This window comes from Peromyscus californicus, unplaced genomic scaffold (genome assembly GCF_007827085.1).
Source record: "Peromyscus californicus insignis strain IS unplaced genomic scaffold, ASM782708v3 Scaffold_23__1_contigs__length_62951481, whole genome shotgun sequence".
In the NCBI taxonomy this organism is placed as follows: domain Eukaryota; kingdom Metazoa; phylum Chordata; class Mammalia; order Rodentia; family Cricetidae; genus Peromyscus; species Peromyscus californicus.
In genome coordinates, this window is record NW_026294534.1 from 54,508,988 (window position 1) to 54,513,994 (window position 5,007).

The 5,007-nt window shown below is 45.9% G+C and overlaps 1 pseudogene; it reads left to right on the forward strand.

Annotated features, from left to right (window-relative positions):
* Window positions 1–3,889: 3,889 nt before the first annotated feature.
* Window positions 3,890–4,258, forward strand: LOC128119112 (40S ribosomal protein S25-like; annotated as a pseudogene).
* Window positions 4,259–5,007: the final 749 nt, after the last annotated feature.

The window sequence follows — 5,007 nt, forward strand, 5'->3', positions numbered from 1 at the left end:
TGTTTAAAGGACAGTGGAGACCCAAAGGGAAACAGGACTTGCCCCCTTACTGAAGCTTTGCCTTTTGGTTCTTAGATCTTCAGGGAAACATGAGTTTTTTTTTTTCAAGAAGGTTATTAATCCAAAAGTCTCTAATCTTTATTAAGAAATACGACTGTTTTAAACAAAGAACTAGGTGGCATTTTTCTCAGTCTACTTTTTTTCATCTCTGTGGAGTTTCTAAAACTATGTAGAAAGATGGTCGGTGGCTGGGAGGGAGGCTGTACAGTTTCCTGATGGGCGTGAAGGAAGGTCAGTAACATCTGCCCCGGAATGAGGGGAGAGCAGCTACAAGAATCAAAGAAAAGCCTGGGCAAACTAACTAATGCATCAGAGGATACCAGGAAATAGTGCGCTTGTGTTGTAAATTAGATTTGATGAGATTTAAAACAAACAAGCAAATAATACAGTAGAATTCATTAGAGGTAGGTCTTCAGTCCCCCTACTATTTCAGGGGCATTTCAGAGATTGTGAACCAATTCTTCTCTAAATGATTTGTCTTATGATGACCTTACTAACTGCAGCAAGGGCGGTTACTTAAGGAACACCACAAGAAGCAAGGCTCTGTGCTGAATGCCCAGGAGCCAGGCTCTGTGCTGCATACCGAGGAGCCAGGCTCTGTGCTGAATACCGAGGAAACAGGCTCTGTGCTGAATGCTGAGCACTGTTCAGATACTGATTCTATTCAGACCTTCATGTTGCCTTTGAGTGGTCACTCTGATTCTCACTTGGCAGGTGTGAACACTGAACCTTGAGTCTGCTCAAGCTGGCACATGCACGTGTAGCAGCCACCCCATGTGGGTCTGACTCCACGACCTTCTTTATGGTTTATGCTCTTGGACTTTCTGAACCTTCGGTCAGAGCTGCCACAGTCTGAACATGAAATAAGAGCAACAGAAAGCTGAATGTGTTAAACGAGGATCCTCTTGGTCCAGCTGTGAGGGAACACTCTTTGGAGAACAAATCACACCTGCGATGAAACGAACATCCCCAGAGGGAAGAGTTTGCTTTATAGTTTTCCTTTTCGGTGGTGCTGGGTGTCAAACTCAGGGCCCAGCACAAGCTAGGAAAGCATCCTACAATGAGTTACATCCCTAGAAAGCCACTTTGCTATTATCGTGTGTGTGTGTGTGTGTGTGTGTGTGTGTGTGTGTGTGTGTGCACATGGGTGTGTGCGCGCGCGTGCACGCACGTGTGCACATGGGTGTGTTCGAGTGTGTGTGTGAATTTGTGTGTACTAATGGTCATTTAGCCAACCAAATTTAAAAGACATCACTTTGTAAAATTCAGTTGAGTGTTACTAAGGATTCCTGCCTGACCTCTGGGAAGTCATATTGAGATGCTGTCCTGGTTAGTGTTTATCCTCAACTTGACAGAACCTGGAGTCACCTGGGCAAATGGAGGCTCAATTGAAAAAAATGGCCTCTGTAAGGCTGGCATTGGCCATGTCTGTGAGAGAGTGTCTTCACTGGTGGTTGATGTGGGGAGCCCAGGCGACTGTGAGTTGTACCATCTGTAGGCAGATGGGCCTGGGTGGTGAAAGAAGCTAGTTGAACATGAGTCAGAGAATGAGGGAGTAAGCAGCATGGCTTCATGCTTGAGTTCTTGCCCTGCCTTGCCTCAGTGATGGACTGTGACCTGGAAATGTAAGTCAAATAAACCCTTTCATCTCCGAGGCTGCCTTTGGTCAGGGTGTTTTCTCACAGTAATAGAAGCAAACAAGAAGAGATTGCCATGATGGGTAAAGGAACAGGAAGAGGATAAAAAGATGTAGGTGGATGGAATGGTTGTCTTCATTAACATTTACGTTGTAGACGAACTGAGTCTTCTGAGTGATTAGCATTGCACAAAACCAAGGAAACATGGTCGTTATCCAGTTGATTTCACCACCACAGAGTGCAGGATGACAGACATTCACTAAAAAGCTCAGATCACAGAGGTTATGGTGATCTGATTTATGGTGTGACTCCCTGAGTATCTCCCCTGGCATAACCTCCCTACTCCCACCCCCAGTGACTTTACCGCTCCTTCGGTTCATTTGATCTGACCGTAAGAACACAGTGGTACCCAGAGGGCCGTGACCTGTGTTCTCAGGAGAGTGTACTGACTGTGTGACCTTAGCAAAGGCTTGTTAGGGATGTGATGGAATTCAGAAATGGCTAAAGAGTCCCCATCCAACATTCACACTCTGGTAGTTCTCTGCCTTCCAGATTCTGGGTCAGATCCCATGGCTTGCTTTGATCAAGGTGCTCTGGCTAATGTCACACTAGCGGAGAATTGAACACGCCTTGTGCGTTCAATTTGCTCTGTTTATGGGGGCACGTGAGCCTGAGGGGTTGTGATGATGGAGGCATGAGGCCCACTTGCTCCATCCTTTCCCTGGTCGAGGTTAGCCAGTTGTCACACCCAACCGGAGCAAGATAAATGGTGACTTTTCTTCCTCCTCCCCGATTTCTGCACCCCCCTCTTTCCCTCTTCCGTTTTTTGACTGGACTTTACTCTGTAGCCCTGACTGCCTTCAGATGCGCGATCCTCTTCCTCAGCCTCTAAATCCTGGGCAGGGAGGTGTGCGCTCCAGCAGCCGGCAAAACAGTTGCTTCCTCAAGCCACGAAGGCCTGGGGTGGCTGTTCAGAGCAAAAGGTAATTAATGCAAAGCCTAATTAAAAAGGAATGAGTCACACCATATCCACTCCCTCTCCTCTGGAGCTGTTCAAAAGGGATATGAAGGAAGATGACCGTGCTTGATCTGAGCTTATCCCTTGAAAACCGTGCCCAGCACCACATCTCCTTTTTGGTCAGTCACTGAGGATTGTGCCTGGCACACATGAGTGAGTAGCAAGCTTGTGGCTGCAGAAATAAAATACAGGCCCACTGAAAGGCCCTCAAGAAAGACACTTCATCTTTTTAATTAAAAATTATTTTACTTTATGGTGTCAGGATGGAAAATCATAAGCGGAATCAGGAACTGTCATCTAAGTCATTCAGGCTGACTCTGGCCCGGTGACAGGATCAGAGGTTTCTCTGACTCTCTCGTCTCAGCCAGGGCAGCAGCTAGCACTTGTCTGGGTTTCTTAGTGTGATTCAGAAAGATATTGCATTTGCGTTTACCCATTTGACATTGAACTTTTCTCAGTTATTTGATTTTTCGTGTTTAAAAAATATTCATAATGTCTGAATTTTATCTGAATATAATTTCCCGTAGAAACAGTTGCATAATGAAAATATTTCAGAGCTGAATTTAGGGCTGTGGAAAAAGATCGTGTCTTTGGCAATATGCAGTGCAAGGTCATTAAGTGAAAATGTTTAAAGGGGAGGTGGTCTTCTCTGTTGCAAGCATACGCCACCCAATCAGGCCTTCTAGACAGGCTCAGTATGTTCCAAAGGGGATTGATGCCCAGTTCTGTGGACCCAGTTATGGTCTGGGGCATCATAGGCACCAAGGATGACAGACTGCTCTTGTTTTGCTATATGGGAACGTTGTCAAACTACCTGTTAAATACAGTGTGATTCTCAGCCTTGATCAAAGAACTTTCCCTTTACAGCAAACAGTGGTTAGTGAAGAAAATCATGGCTGGCCAAAGTATCAAGTTTGGGGACTATCTCAGAAGTGGGGTGAAAAGAATCTAAGAGCCGAGTGATTATGAGGAGAGTTGTGAAACACTGTCTTGTGGGTATGGCATGGTCTAGGTACTCATGAACTCACAACAGCGGTGGTTGCCTGCATAGAGTCTGAACAGGATTGAATGGTAAACATTCATTGAAAGACCGGGCGTGGGGGGGGGGTGTTCCCTCTGCTCCCATACATCTTAGTGAGGCTGCAGTGGTCTTCGCCACTCTCTGAGTTTCTGCATGCTCTCCAAAGACGACAACAAGAAGAAACACGTTGGAAAGTTGGTCAAGAAAGACAAAGACCCAGTAACCAAGTCTGGTGGGAAGGCCAAAAAGAAGTGGTCCAAAGGCATACTTCAGACAAACTCAACAGTCTAGTCTTGTTTGACAAAGCTACCTAAGACAAAAGCTATAAGGAGGTTCACAACTGTAAGCTTATTCTTCCAGCTGTGGTCTCTGGGAGACTGAAGATCCACCATTCCTTGGCCAGGGCAGCCCTCCACGAGCTCCTTAGTAAAGGACTTAATCAAGCTGGTTTCAAAGCATAGAGCCCAAGTAATCTACACCAGAAACACAAAGGATGGAGGTGCCCCAGCTGCTGATGCTTGAACAGGTTCAATAAGCTGTACATTTGGAAAAAAATAGAGCTTTGCTAAATAAAGAAAAAAGAGATAGGGAAGGACTGAGTGATAAACATTCAGTTAAGGATAGGGGAGGGGCTCACAGGGCCTTGCCCATGGGAGCCAATAATGGTAGAATGCTGCTGGGGACAGACAATCTTCGTCTCTAGTGAGTAATTCATGTTCCAGTGGATAGCTCCACAGTCACGTGCAGGGGAGTAGCCCAGGCTAGACTTCATTGGTCGTAAAGCAAAAACCAAACCAAACCAAACCAAAAGATTTGAAAATGAAATGAGGACTTGGTGTTGGGGGCGGGGTGAGTGGTTGAGAGGACTGACAGAGAGGTAGGGGAGGGTGGAGGGATGGGTGTGAGCACAGTGTTTTAACAATGTATTTGAAACTGATGAAGAATAGATAACAATCAAATAGGTTCAGTGTTGAAGAGAAGGCAGAAAGAACGTTCAGAGCAGAGGAAGGAGAGGTGAGTCATGAAACGCTGTCTTCTGGCCTTGCGCTCATGAACTCACAACTGTTGTTGTTACCTGTTCAAGGTCAAAATTCCAGTGTGAATGGGGGAGAGGATCTTAAGGCTCCACTCTTAGCTGAGAAACTACTGGCAGTTAGCGGTTACTGGGAATAGGGAGGTCATTTTTCTTCTGTGGTGTTGAAGCCATTGGTAAGCTGTTCATGCTCCAGTAGGTAATTCCCCATTCATGTTCATGCAAGCAACCCTAAAGT